Source organism: Anas acuta, chromosome Z (genome assembly GCF_963932015.1).
Source record: "Anas acuta chromosome Z, bAnaAcu1.1, whole genome shotgun sequence".
Taxonomy (NCBI): Eukaryota; Metazoa; Chordata; class Aves; order Anseriformes; family Anatidae; genus Anas; species Anas acuta.
In genome coordinates, this window is record NC_089017.1 from 21,744,686 (window position 1) to 21,760,309 (window position 15,624).

At 38.5% G+C, this 15,624-nt stretch overlaps 1 long non-coding RNA gene across 1 annotated transcript; it reads left to right on the forward strand.

Annotated features, from left to right (window-relative positions):
* Nucleotides 1-3,124: 3,124 nt before the first annotated feature.
* On the forward strand, nucleotides 3,125-14,131 carry LOC137848280 (uncharacterized). Its single transcript, XR_011091249.1, has 4 exons — nucleotides 3,125-3,248; nucleotides 3,652-3,730; nucleotides 12,129-12,240; nucleotides 12,502-14,131. It is a non-coding gene; the product is annotated as an uncharacterized lncRNA (long non-coding RNA).
* Nucleotides 14,132-15,624: the final 1,493 nt, after the last annotated feature.

The following is a 15,624-nucleotide window of genomic DNA, read 5'->3' on the forward strand; positions in this document are numbered from 1 at the left end:
TGTCATCAGAAAAAGTCTGGAAGAAGACAACTCGGAATGACTCTGAATTATGGTTTCTCAGAAAGTGCGCCGAATGCCACGGGTGCTGAGTCACTGGCACTGTGACCTTTCCCCGCGCTTCTGAACCAGGTCCTGGCATGCTATATCAAGTGCAGTGCATTCACCTCTGTATGATCTTTTTTCACCTGTGATGCATCCATAGGGCATGTGTGTGTGTGTGTGTAAGAAGTGCTTCCTGTGCAGTTCTTCCATCTTGTGATTGAACTAGTGGTTTTTTTTTTTTTTTTTTTTTTTTAACTTTATCTGTTTACAACTGGAGAAGAACCCTTCTGCCTTTTCTTTAGGTGGTTATAACGGAGATGCTTTGCAGGGAAGTGATTCTCTCCGCTCCTCCCAGTTAATATAAAGCTCTTGCCTAGAAAGCTTAGTGGAAGAGCCCCCTGCAGCCGGCTCAGTTTCCCAGTGCTAAGTGGCCTGCCTCAGTGCAGCCATGCAGCTCCCTGGCCTTTCTTCTCAGGGCTTGTTTTGTGCTGCACAAATTCGAGTCATGTTTTCATCTGGCGCAGATTATTTCACGATATTTTACAATATAGTGACTGTTAAGGCAGGACACAGATTGGTCGATGGAGCCTCATGTCTCTGCTTCTGTCACCTTATCGGTGCTCGCACACAGCAGCAGCTCGGCTTTATCCGGGCCCAGCGGTGTGGGGGGCACCATGCCGCAGGCCCTGTGCGAGGCAGCGCTGGGCCTGGGAGCTGGCTGGGCCAATTTCCCAAGGGATGGAGGGTTTTGTTCTCCCAAACAGGCATCCCGAGGCATTGTGGAAGCCTGGCGGGGCAGCGAGCTGACACAGGGCTTGACACTGCCTGGAGAGATTGTGCTCAGACCCTGGAGATAGAAATTGTCATTTGCTTGTTAGCCTCCTGCTGGCAGAAGCTCTATCCCCCTTTGTTTTGAGCTAAAGGTTCCCTTTCTCTCTCGCAGCTCTTAAAGGTTTCTCCATAAGAACAAAATCAGGGGTTGCTCCGCAGAAGAAAAGGGTTTTTGAACAATGGGTAGAGGTACAAAGGGGTGAATGACAGGCTTCGGCTGCCTGACAAGCAGCTGGAGTGAGGGGCCTTTGATTGTGCAAATAGAAATCATTGTGCTGGGTGTTTGCGGAGTTACTTATTCATTAGGTCTCTTTTCACTAAGTTAATGAACTTACGCAGCCTGATCCTAGTTCTAATTTAGCTGATGTCAGTCATAGTCCTGCGGAGTCTGGGACAGATCTCTGGATTTCTAAACTAACCCTGAGTGATACTCAGGCCACTACATTTTACTTGCACACTGGCATTTGGCTGAGGTGAATGTCTTCCAGTGTTTCTACAGAAAGGCTTTTGGGCTTGACTTCAAAGCAGAGAGAGAGGAGGATCTTACTCTTCCTCTGATAGCTTGTTGAAGTTAGTCCACATTTTTAGACATATCTTCTTTGAGAATATCTGGCTTCACCTTTTAGCTATTGTTTCTTGCAGTGCTTTTTCCAACCAACTAAAAAGTGCTTTAGTATCCGGCATTTCTCACACTGTGTTGGAACCTTTCACAATTGTATTTTTTTAACACATTTGTGATTCTTTCCCGCTTCTTCAGTTTTCCAATGTCCCTTTCAAACAGAGATAGCAGAATGCTGCACAATATTCCAGGGAATTGCTTCTGGCAGTGCTTCATATTCAAGGAAATTTTGTAAAATGTTATTTACTCACCCAAACAGGGTTTGTACATTGACAATTTACAATAGTGTTAAATTAACCAGGATACTTAGATACCTCTGCACAAAAGGCTTGTTTGATTGCAAAGTACTGTTAATTTTGAACAGGAAAAAAAAAAATAACAGCCTTATTAGTCTATTTTTTATAGGGTTCAGGCATGTTTACCTAGGGTTTCTACTTCAAAATGTGTAGGTAGTGTGAAATTTGTGTCCAAACCAAGAGCCAAGAGTTGGAAAAGCTTTGAAGTAATCAAAAGTAATTGTTATGGGGTGAACATTCAACCAGGACCCTATAGACCTACTCATTACACAGTTTACAGCTTCATCTCTCTGGGTCTGTCTTGTTTTCCTCTTGCAGTTGTTTTTATTTATTTATTTATTTATTTGACTTGTTCTGTGATTTTATGAAAAACTTATGTCATTCCTGGTATGCAGGGCATCCTAGTCAGTCAAGGATTATCTGGAATGGCAACGTGGACATAAGAGGTCAGATCATGGGCTCCCTGAGGCTGAGCACAGGGCTACTGCATCTGGGAGCTGTGGGGCTGGATGTATCAGACGGGTGTGTTGAGGAGAAGATGTGCGGTTCTGCTGCACTGGTCCCACTCCAGAATGGTACCAGAGGAGAAACTTGCCAGGGCATCTTAGGCTTTGATGTGTGCACTGGGAAATCTTACTAATCACACTGTCGTTGTTAAATTACTGTAGTGATAAGTGTATAAGGAATACTTCCCCTATTTCCAACCATTACCATATTACTGAAAGTGTAATATGTTTCCAAAATAACATAAACTAAAATGAGAATAAAAATGTTCATATGAGAACTGGACTGTCCAGGAAGAGACTGCATCCATCTGTATTCAAATTCAGTTTCTATTGATAAGTATTTCCAGTGTTAACAAGCCAACTGAGTTGTACAAAAGCTGCTAGAAAAGGATCATCAGAGCTGATGATAAGTTCATCATTCTATTTTCTTAATATTTCAAATATGGATAAATACAACAAAATATTAATTTTGTAATTGGAGGAAACACAAAAATCCCTCTGCTGTCTTGACAACAATTGTCTCACCACTCTGTGTGTGAAGAGTCCTTAGTACTAGAAATATCCTAATGATAATTAAGTGTTTCAGCTCCAATACTCTGTAAAGTCAATTAATCCATTAAATGGAATATGTAGGTTTGGTCCCTGTGGTGTAATAGGGAAATGATTATAAAGTGTAGATGATAGAAGGGTATACATCTGATACAGTGTACACAAAACCAGTGCTGGACAGGGAAGGGTTAGTGAAAGCACATAATTGAGGTGGGAATGCTGCTCAGCTGAGGGCTAATTGAAATGGCTTCTGCTGGAAGGAACAGGTACTGAGAAGTGAAGGCAACTTGTGACTTACCAGGGCCTTTCTGTGGCAATGTACTCACAGAGGAAGAGAATCTTTTTGGCTATACCTTGTGTGTTGATGTTGTGAGATATTGATAGAACTCAAGCTGAGTGTTACAGGTGACTCAGTGTGAGGGCTACTTGTGTCTGGAAGGAGGAGGACTTTCTTCCTCTTTGTCTCCCTTATGGCTATGCGCTTTCTGTCCTTGTTTTGTTTTTGTCCCTGAGAATCAGTTTAGTCCACTCACCCTGTAGAACATTAACTTAGTCATCCCTCACCCACTCCAGAAAGAAAAAAACTAAACAGTTCTCCACTGGGTTAGCAATGTGAATCAGCTTGGGAGGGACTCAACAAAGTGCCAAGGAACTGGAAACTAGTGGACAAAAGCAGGAATGAGAGAAAGGAGGAGTCTCACTATGCTCTAGTACCTATTTGAGAGTCCTGATGAGTGCAGTATGATGAATACATGTGCTGAGCAAAAGAAGAGGGTCCAACTCTGATTTTAGTTGTGTTTTATTTCAGACATTGCCAATGAAGCTCTCAGCCAGAGATTTGCATCTGTGGACATGGTTGCTGGTGGCTGTGTGGGAGAAAAATTGAGGTAAGGTGACTAAAGATGTGGAATTACCATGGGACTTTGTAGAGGCTGAACTTGTTGCATATAGGTGCCTGAGTTCTCTTGCCAGATGCTTGATGTAGGTCTTAAATCTCCAAGAGATGAATTGATAGGTTCTGGTGAGGCCCTTGCATGTGACAGAAGCCTTCTTCTGTACAGAATGTTAACTTTGTTAAAAATCCTCCTGTTCCTGTTATTTAAGTAATAAATATAGCTGAATAACTTTTTCAAATATTTTAAAATGTGCATATAGGATCTCTTCAAATGACTAGGTTGGTAAGTGGCACAATGAAATGTATAGAATGTACTGAAATAATCTGGTGCTGAAGATCAGCATCTACACTATGTGCATTTTGTGTTGTCTATTTACATATCTACTATCTATCCATTTATCAACCATCTGTTTGTCTGTGTGTTTATATTACACTTCTTAGAAGATCCACTCTGGTCCTGTGAGCTGAAAACCCATTTTTGCTTAAACAGTAGTAAGAGTGCTCTCAGATTGTAGGTTTTAGTTTAGTTTCATCCAAAAGGGATCTCATGCTCTAAGACCACCTGAAGTACAAATCAAAATACTGTTGGTGTGGACTATCAGGAGATTTATTTCTGCCATCGTGTCTATTGTCCACACTAAACTGCTAACATAACTTCTTGATGATGTTACTTTGGAAATTAACATCAGTAAATATAGTTAAAACTACTTTCTTTTTCTGATGCATTACACTGCATTGTTTTAAAGATGGTCAGGAGCCCTGGATCTGTTTTCCAAGTATGCCAGTCACTGCTATGGAGGATTAACATTTGCTCCTGCAAAACTTCAGGCAACGTTTGGGATTTGTTGTAGTACATGGTAACCGACAAAAGGTCGTTTATGAAAAGGTCTCCAGACTTGGCTCCCAAAAGATAGGCTGCACTGAGTGGAGGCAAGATGCAGTCTAAATATAAGGAACAGAAATAGAGCCCTGAAAGAACTTCTCTGAAGTCTTCAGCAAAGTTGGTGAATTGTCTTAAGAATCTAGATCAACTGCCTTTTGCTGAGCAATATTTTATAGTGATACAATTTCACAATTCTTGCTGAAATACAGTGGGATGTTCTGCCATGATTTGGATCACAGTGTGAGCTGGCTAATATACCAGGAGTCAGACGGGATCTGCTGGTCAAGGAGTTTCAGTATAAGAACCCTGTTTATTTTCAATAAAAGCAAATATTGCTTTTCTTTTTGAGGTCATCAAGAAAGGAAAAGAAGGGATCACACAAGCCTTTATGAAGTTACTACAGTAGGCTGCTCATTCTTGGTTATAGCTCTCTGGACTTTACTACATGTACAACAGACACATTTGGATCATTAATTTCAATGTGATCATTAATGTATTTTTGGTCTAAAAGAGCAGCACAAAAATACATAGATATAATCTGCCTATCATCCTAGTACAAATGGTTAGCTTTTTGTGTGTCTTTTGTTTTCTTTTCTTTTTTTTTTTTTTTTCTTCCTGTTGTTTCTTTGTTTTGTAGTGTGACATGCTATTGATGTCTTCAGGCTATCTCATAAATACATCATCATTGGCATTAGTGCAACTAACTGAGTTTCATTTTGTTATTTTCTATTCTAATTTTAAGTGTTACACTGTTTTCTCTCCTCTTGGGCTGACATTAATCACTTCAGGAAACACTTTGCTTTGTAGCCTGAGGCCCTCCGTATTGCAAGTGTTTAGCCAGTAGTGATCTGATAAGCTTAGTGCTGAAAGTACTCAGTGAAAAGAGATTTCATTTATCTTGACTATTGGCTAACAAACTGTTAAGATTTCTTTCCTTTTAAATACATAATTTCTATACAGTTTAAATATCATATATAACAAATATTCAGACCAAAAATGTGACAAGATACACTTAAATGAAATGCATCACTGAAGTCTTTTTTTTTTTTTTTTTTTTTTTTTTCTTGCAAAATGCAAAGGAAATCTTGTATAATTAGATTATCATGTTTGTATCATACTATCCAGGTTTCATATCAAATCATCCAAACTGTGTATTAATACACAATTTCTTTAGCTTGACTTTCTATGTGACAGTATATATTTAGAACTAAACTTAAGTGTCAGTTATGATATCAAAGTATGGGGACAAAGGTATAAAAAAAGATGAATGGCTTGAATTCAAGCATTGCTTTGATTCAGGTAAAACCAACAAGGCCCAAGGAAAGTTGAAGTGGAAAGCTGATTACAAAAGAACTGAAAATCACAGGCAGCCCTTGCCAACCTAACATATAAAAATGTGTGAGTCCTGTTTTTTAAAGCTTTTGATGATTTGTGTTCCTAAACCTTGAAAGTATTTAAAATGCTCAGATTTTGAGACAGTGTGTTTTTTATTTTATTTTATTTTATTTTATTTTATTTTATTTTATTTTATTTTATTTTATTTTATTTTATTTTATTTTATTTTATTTATTTTATTTATTTTTTTAAGGATCTCCAAATCAAGCACCTAAAGCTTTGGTTCTGTTCATTCCAATGGCCAACCTGTTTTTGTTATCGTTGTTGTTCGGTTTGTTTTTTTGACTCACTTTTATGCTAAATGTACTCACTGGCAGATGCCTGACTCATTTCTGGAACCCTGTCCTTGCCCAACAGAGACCTTTCTGGGTATGGGTAGAAGAGCTGTTGTGTGACTCAACATAGAGGAGTGGGGAACCCAGGGCTGTAATCCTGCCTTAGTCAGAGGTGTTCCCATGAAGCCTAGTTTCATTAATTGACTAGACTGGTCTTTAAATGGGATTAATTACATGGACCTAACTTCTAAAGCTTGCTGAATGTGAGAAGTAATAAGGTGGGTTATGGGAAATGCATTGGTGGGCAGTGGTTTAGGATGTTTATGAACCTTTCTCTGGGCTACAAACTGTCTCTCATCTGAAAAATTTTAACACATCACTGTGCAGTTCCTTTTATGTCTATTTGTCAATAAATGGGCTGGCTTGCCTTTATTTTCAGCCTGCAGTCTGATGCCTCATATGTGTATCAGTCGGACAGTAAGAATCAAAGAATCATACTAATTGTGTAATTGGCAACTATGTAGGTGAAAATAATGAAAATACAAATGTGAGGCACAAAATTACAGCTCATGGTGTACTTTCAAAATAAGAGCTTGAGTTCTGTGGAAGGGAAGAATTTGATAGAGCTTGGATTTCTATATTAACAGGGTTCCAGATCTTGACAAATTCATTCACTGGAAATTTATTCAGAAAAGCAACTGAATAATGAGGCCATCTCATTAAGTCAGGCATAAATCAAGGTGTGCTAGTAGGCGTCCTTATTTATTTTTATTTTTATTTTTATTTTTATTTTTATTTTTATTTTTATTTTTATTTTTATTTTTATTTATATTTTTTTTTTTTTCCTGTAATGTTAAACCTTAGGGTTCATCAGATTTAACTTATTTTATTGTACATGTTCCCTGTGGTGTCCTATTCTCAACTTGTATTGTAGCATTTTACTGGCAGTGGTGCAATTAGCATTCACTTCCTGTGTTGATTGTAGTCATTTATAAGCTGTGAATCAAGAGGAACCTTAACTAAATAGCATCAGAAATCTGACCATCACATTCTCATTTAGCCTTTTGGTGGTAGGCTTCAGTGCTGGTTGCAACAGGTGTTGACAAGCTACAGCTCAGTCCTCTGATGACAGTCAGTGAACAAAGTAGGACCTATAATGTGTGTGCTGATGTAGAGAGATGAGGAGAAAACTGAAAGAGTCTGTTGGGATTTTCTGAGTGAAATAACTTACTTGGGAAAAGGAACCTTCTAATTAGTGGTACATTGTCATTCTGTTTCAGTTTTAATTCTGCAATTGCTTTTGATGTTAGGCATAGACAACTTAGAAGAGGTGTGAGAATCTTCTTATTTATGGATCTCTGCTTCTAGTTTCTTCTGCATTAAGATGTGTGGCTATAAATTCCTGCTGTTTCTCAAAAGACGTACCTCTCTTCCTCATGCATGAGAAAATACAGCATTTAGAAAAACAGGTCCTATTCCCTAGCTGGTACTTCTAAGTGTTACTGCAGTACAAACAAACAATACCACTGGGTGTACAGCTTACAAATCTTGCTCTCAGCTGGTCCAGCTGAGGGATTACTCGCCTACTGATGCTGAAAGAGCTGTGCATTGCAGAGTTTTATTAAAAGCTTTCTTCACTTTGTATAGCAGCCTCTGTGCAACTGGTTCATGATCTTGCAGAGCAGGCAGCTGGCAGACAGTGTTTCATTGAGCTTTAATGGAGAAAATCCAAGTCTGAGGAAAATTAGTGTAGTAGTCTCAAATGTTTTAATGAGATAGAGTCTTTTTATGAGTTTAGTCTTATTAGGTTTAAAATTTATTTTACAAAAGAAAATAAAAAGAAAATACTCAACAGGCTGGAAAACAAAACAAAACAAAAACAAACTGTTGAATAAAGCAGGCTGTGATCTTGTTTTTGTCTAAACTCAAATACGCTATAGTTTAGGAAGTTATTTACTGGGGGTAAATGGCCACAATACTAAATATAATGTAATATGCAACCATCTCATTTATTTCTTTAAGAAACTAAAAATACATATTTCCCTAATATTTGATTTGAACTAGGGGAAACTGATTTGCCACAAGTTGTCTATCACACAAGCTGCTAGTTCTAAACGGACAGACCACCATGACAAAACTTTGAATGAAGACCAATCTTGTTGCTGTAGAGAAAGTTATTTTCTCAGGAGTGCCATGCTATGCTTCATTTTGTTCATTGTGTGAGAAAGACGTGAACAGATGGGTTGGGAATATTTCTTAGTTCAGGGGCTTAGCTGGACTGTAGTTCAGTATAGATGCATTTTAGTATATTTTGAAACATTAGAAATCTTCTTAGCTTGCAAGTCAGTGAATACCAGGAGTACACTCTGAATGACAATGGCTCCTGCATATATTTGTTTCTAAGTTTAAAATCTGTAGTTTATCAATACAACTATTTCCAGCTGAGAAAACCACTCTTCAGTTTATGAAGTTTTATTGGCTAACACAGCCTGACAGTGTTGGAAGCCAGAGGCTGGCATGTCTCCCTGCGATGCACAGATGAGACACAGGCAGCAGAGGGTCAGTCTGTCTCAGGAAGGAAGATGCCAAAAATGTGGTGTGCATGAAATTGCTGGTCAGTAAAATGATGGGTGGGATGGATTTATAGGGAATGTTTACGGAACAGCACACGTAAATTGCAAGCCATCTTAATTTCCCTAATCTGTTTACATACTCTTGTAGAGCCCAGCTCAACTTGGTGTCAGCCAAAGGCAATGTGAGTGACACCTCCCAGAATTCTTCATCCTGGGAAGGATGTCTGTAAGCATCTTTTTAAGAGAGAGACTAGAACAACTTGTTGGAGCTCAAATGGCCTTTGTACGTAGTTCAGGTTGTCTTGGCTTTACTGAGATGCTGTCTTGCATAGCTTACACTTTTAACTGAAATATGTTCGTATTCTATAGGGATACATTTCATCTTGCTTTTCTGGGTTCTCTATTGGCATTTTAATTATCAAAGATTTCATAGGGAAAAGTCTCTTAAGTAGACATAAAATTCCCAATCAGCCTATTTTTATATTTCTGTAGGGTAACACGATGTTCATTTTCCCCATGTAGCAGGTAAGAACACTAGGGTCAAAGAGTAAGTGGTTTGCCCAGGGTCATCCACAGTGGTGTAATACTGTGAATACATGTTTTTCAAGTCCTAGACAGATCCACATATCACTGAACAGCCTTCACATTTACTGCTGCTTTTAGTGGCCAACAATAACTCAGCTCAGCTAGATTTCACCATGTTGAGTTTATAGTATAAGCAAGAGAATACCTACTCCTTTTCATGCTCTGAACCTGTCCTTCTAATTCTTTAATCCTATTCACGTTAGGCCCAATGGACAAGGTGCTAGAAACAGTTCTCAGAATCAGGAATTTGGCTATGGAAAGAGATCCTTCTATGCAATAGAGAAAATTGGAAGTGGTTATTGTGAACAGTGGAATAAGATATTTCTCTTCTCGCTTTCCATGATACTCGTATTACATTATATGGGGTATAAGCCAGGTACTCAGCTCTGTCATTTGGCCTACCTATGTATATTAGGTTGCATTTCGCCTCTGTAGACAGTGCTATGACTTAATTCTATTATTTGTGTTATTACAGGTTGTTTATAGTGAGCAGGCAAGAAACAACTTGGTTGTTGAATGTCTAATCATGAGTAAAAAATATTCTGGAAGGCCGTTGCCCACAGTGACAAATAAAGAGCTGGTTGCAGAATGCAAAAGTATAAAGGTTTTCTTTAATGAAGACTGCCTGGATTTTTAACAGTATGTTTCCATAATGCTACAGAACAGCTCTATGGTATTGCTGAATAGGAAAGGGAAAGGGAGAGGAGACAAAAAACACACAACCATCTGCTTTGTTTGAAACATTCAACTATCAAGCCAAACCATTGTCAGGGAAACCTGGTTGGGATGATGGCTCTCCTTTGAAAACTGAAGTTGGATGCAAAATTTGTATTCAGAAAGAGCTTTTTTAAAGTTGCCAGGTCCACTGTTTTACTACAGAAAATGCAAAAATTATATAGATAAGAGTTTGTCCAGATTTCAGGAAACTATAATATTTTGAATTACATGTATGTCAATATGCCAATAAGAAGCAGCAAGCTCCACAGAGGTTAGTTTTAGTAGAGCTATACTGACGTTTGGAATTTCGTAACATTTTAGCTTATTAGCCATTGTTTGCCTGATATTTTTTGACTCTGGTTACATACTCCTCAAATTAAACAGCTTGAAAGAGAAAAATATAAAGTTCTCTTGAACAAGTTACTTAAAGGCACCTTAAGGGAGGGGGAAGAGGGAGTAGTCCTTTAAATCTTAAGTGATATATTAATGTTTGGCAGTGTTAGATGATATGGATGAGGTGCCAAACTTTTAACTCTTTTATGTACTAAAGCTCTTCTTAAATCTTTCTGGGATAAGGTTGCTGAAATAATGGACTCCGATCTATATCCAGACCATGTGTAAACTTTGTTTGCAAATGACATGACATTGTGTACTGTATCCTTGGTGGAGATCCTCAATTTCTTAGCAGTCTGTTGGGGGACAACACTATGCTGCTGATGCTTGTCTGATTTAATGGTCGGCTTCTGGATAAGCAAACTTTGATGCAAAATAACTGTTGGGCTTCTACTTTGATTGAGGTCAGTGGTTCTTCTCACTTGGCGTTCAATATATGTCTTCTCTAGTCAACAAAAGTACAGTGATTGGGAGCTCACAGTCTGGTAGAAAAATTTAATAAAAATCATGCTTCAGAGACCCTGATTTCTTGCTAATTTTGAAGATAAAATCCACTTCCAGTTGCAGAGAACAGAGCACTGTTTGCTATCAATGCAGACATTTATATGTTCCAGTTAGGATGTTTGCCTGGGTGTTGTGAAAGTCCTCATTAAATTCTTGGCTGAGGGTGGTGTCTTCTTTAATGAGCTGAGTCTGCTCAGACTGTCTAGACCAAGACTATTTCCATAGGATGGCATGATGTTGTGCTTTGATCAGTATTCATAGTGTCACTTCTTTTTAATATGGCACAAATTTAAATGTGTTTCTATTGCATCAGTGTACCACAAAGCATGTATGTATTATGAGTCCCTTCCCACTGTCTTTGCTTATGTGTGCAGCATAATTCAACAGGTCATACCATGATCCTTGAAGCCTGATTTCTCAAAGGATTTGTGCTGTGTATGCCCTAAATGTTACTCACCTTCTCTTTGTATCACCTCAGCTTCTTTCCATGGCCTTGATGTTACACTCTGCCACCCCATTCCCTGACCCTGGTGCCTTCCCAGGTACCCTCATGGTTGTCTGTACAAGTACTGGTATATTTTACTGCTGATGGAAGCTGGGCATGTGCAGCTTAGCTGGCATAACTCTTACACATCTCAGGCAATTGGCTGAATCTTCTCAGGGCAGAAGAGGGAAGGATAGCTTTAATTAATCCCCTCAAATGGTGATTTAATCAGTCTTCTATCCAAACATGAATTCTTGCAACTATGACAGTAGGCATAAGGTAATGACTGTGTTCTCCCAGAATTGCAGGCACTCTTTGTGTGTATCTGTGTGTTTTTGGTATAATCCATAGCATGCTATGAACTGGAGAACTTTTAAGTTAATTCTGAAGATTCAGAATTACCCCTGGTAAAGTGACTGGCATTCACCTAGCAAAGGTGCTGCCTAACCCTGGAGGTGCTTGAAGATCAGACTTGACTGAGAAGCCAAAATTTGACAAGAAGAGACCTGAAGCAGAAAGGCCTGTGGCTTCTGCAGCTGCTCCTTTTCTCTGGAGTTTCTGGCTCATTCTTCTCTTTTCAGTCTTTCCCCAAGGTGATAATTTTGTGCAGCAGATTGAAGCCCTGCCCTGCCCTGAATGGAATCTACCTACGTCTATTGGGCTGAACTCCAGCAACTCACAGTTGAAATCAAGGTAAATATCAGCAGAAAATATGGTTTCACACTTAGCCTGGGCAGCTGAGTCCCACCTGTGTTTGCAATGTGCAGCTGTAACTGCAATAGAAATTGCAGTCATAACAGACCAACTGTGCTCGTATCTGAGAGGCCTCTGATGGCTTCAACCAACCTTTCAGACCTCTAACAGAATTCTCACAGTGAATGCACATTGAAATCTGTGCTCAAGATCTCTTTTTTTTTTTTTTTTTTCTTTTTTTTTTCTCTCCTCACCTGCTAGATTGCACTGCTGGGATGCCCAGAAAAGCTGTAGATGCCCCATTCCATGAGGTGTTCAAGGCCAAGCTGGATGGGGCTTTGAGCGACCTGGTCTGGTGGGAGGTGTCCCTGCCCATGGTGATTCTACATCTACATGATGAACATCTACAAGGACAAAAACTGTGTGTTTCCACTCTTGGACAGATATGATCTTCAGGGAGACAGGAACATAACCACTATCTACAGACTGTATTAAGATGTTAGACAATTTTGTGACAAAATGTTTTTTCTGTACAGACCATAAGTCATGCTGGGTTTGATGTAGCTTTAAAGTGTCTCGTAAGAGAAATTAGTGCCATGTCCAAGTGTTTAAATGCATCAGAATATATCCTGCTTGAACTGAGGTTATTAAAAACAAAATGGGAAAAAGTCCTGGTGATTATTAAGCACTGGTGGCCAATCAGAAATTAGCATCATATAGTTATAAGATTCCAGGAATTTGCATTCTAGAAAAAAAGTTAGTTAATTTTACAGACAGCATTTTCTTGTGTTCTTTAAGACAGTGCCTTGGAAGTTATAAGGATATAGAACCTGGTACAAATACAGTGTTCTCAAACCACTGCTTAGCTCATCAGTAGTATTCTCATAATTGCTGATGTCATTTCAAACTCATGCCACAGTTGTGTGTGTTTTTTTTTTTTTAATTTTACAGAGCGTTCATATATCATACAAAATACCATACAATTTATAGCATACTATTGTGTAAGACATAAGTGCAAGCATAACTAGAACTAATTGTTCTAATAATAAAAAAAGAAAATAATTTTCCATGTTATAAAAATGCCATTTTCTACTGCTGAATAAGATTTAAAGCCTTTAAGGTAGGAAACACTGAAACCTACTAGCACTTTTCCTGTGGAAGATATATTTTTTCTAAAAAAGCTGTTTAATTTTAAATGCTTAGTGTCTGTCTAGAACGACATACTTGTGCAGCAAATCTGGTTTTTAAACACGGTGATTCGTAATACACTGAACAAAACTTCATAATTAATCTTTCAATGTCTTTTTGAGTGGCAGGTTAATAAACATTATTCCCATCAATGCAGCACCTGACTAGCTCCAACAGTAAAAGCAAAAAAAAAAAAAAAAAAAAAAAAAGAAAAGAAAAGAAAAGCCCAACCACAATGTATCTCTTCTTTTCCTGCCAAAGAAGACAAAAGACCAGTATGTAAACCTAGAAGACTGGAAGATTTAATATTAAAATACCATTGTATGAGCTTTTACCCAAACTGGGTGGAGATGTGTATTTAATTCTAAAGATAGCAATGCTAATTGGTAAAAGGGCAAACTTGATTTTTTTTTTTAATTAAATTTTATTTTTTTTTCAATTGCCAAAGCTTGTCTTAGCAGTAGAGCTTATGTGGGTTTCACAGAGTAGGATCACACTTTCTGGTTATAAGCAATGCCCAGAACGGGACAAAGAATTGGGTGGCACATGCTTAAACTGCAAAATATGGTGATGGCTACAGACATATAGTTCTGTGAAAGCAGCAGGCTGTGAAACTGTGTCACCACTGAAACTGCTGTGACAAGATGACAGCCAACTCCCAAAATTATCATGATAGCCTCATGCAACAGAACCAGCCCTGACAGATTTGAGGCTTACTTTTATTTATTTATTTATTTATTTATTTATTTATTTATTTATTTATTTATTTATTTATTTATTGTTTTGGAGAACTTACCTGAATTTATTTGTCTTGCTGTGACCTGGACAAATGCTGGTGGTGGGGAAGGTTTCCAGGACCTGGTAGGCTCTGTGTCGATATTGATGAGATGGGGACAATAGAAAACAGGTCTGGGGATGTGCCATAAGAAAACCATTTCTCTTATGAAGAAGAGAAGGCCCTTTTCTAATTCATTCATTCTGATTTCTATGCCTCACACTCCCTTAAGGCAACAGATAGTGCTGCACATTTATCTGAGGTTGGTGAAATGTAAGACCTTTTAAATATTAATGTTTCTTGGGGCCTCTGGGTAGGTTCACCACCTGCTACCTCCTATAGCAGCTGTCTGGAACAGTGTTAGTCATTTCTTTTATTTACAAACTTTTATTTTGCTCAACTCCTCTTCACAGACCAACAGGACTTTCAGAGACTAAAAACTGTGCAGCTGCCTCACTGCAGGTCTTGTGGCCCCTGGCCTGGAGGAGTGGATAGACATCACATGTCATCAAACTGGACAGTGAAACACCATAAATCTGCACAAGGGCATTGAAGTTCCCGATTATGTGATAGTGGCATACAAAATCCACTTCTACCTCTCTGTATCTACTAATATTTTCAAAACATTCAGGTATGTGATGGTGTTTTCCTTTTGAAACAGAGGTAGTGGGGTCTACCCATCTACAGCTTACAGTGAAGAGCAGCCTGCAGCATCAGGACAAGTCTCTGAGAGGCCATAGCTTTGAACTCGGACCTTGAGTCCTGGGCTAGTGCGTTAGCCATCCTGCCTGTGAAATCTGCAGTGATAAACATGGCAAAAGATAATGTGCAATAAGGGAAAGCAAAGTCAAAAGCTGTAATGCAGTTTCTCCTGCTGTCGTTTGCTCAGAAGAAATTATCTAAACACGTAAATCCATACTTGCTTTGCTGCTGGCATCACAATAAAGCAAAAATTCTAACATGGATTGTAACTGCTGTATTTGCTGCAAGAAATATTAATATCAATAATATTAATATTATTCCACTTAAACTACTTACTGCATAAGCCTTGGCTTAATGATGGTTATCATGTTAGTGGTGAGATCTCTGTAAGCCCCATAAAGATTGGCAATAAACCTGTGTAATGGACTAAGCAACACTGTCTGAAATACCAAGATATTCACTATGCTGGTTCATCTATTGCTTCCCAATGTTTTTTTCTCAGTATATAAAGTCATTTAACATTGCATGCATAGCTATCCTTTTTAAATGGCATGCTTGGCTCTTAAAGTCATTGTGAGGATGGATGTTTTTTCTTGGGCATAAGCTTTTGACTTGCTGAAGATCAAGTAAGAAGAGCAGAGAATTAAAGGGAGGTCCCCAGCCTTCCTATTAAAAGAGACCAGATGGTCGTGTGGTTATAGAAAACAGTACTGAGGGTG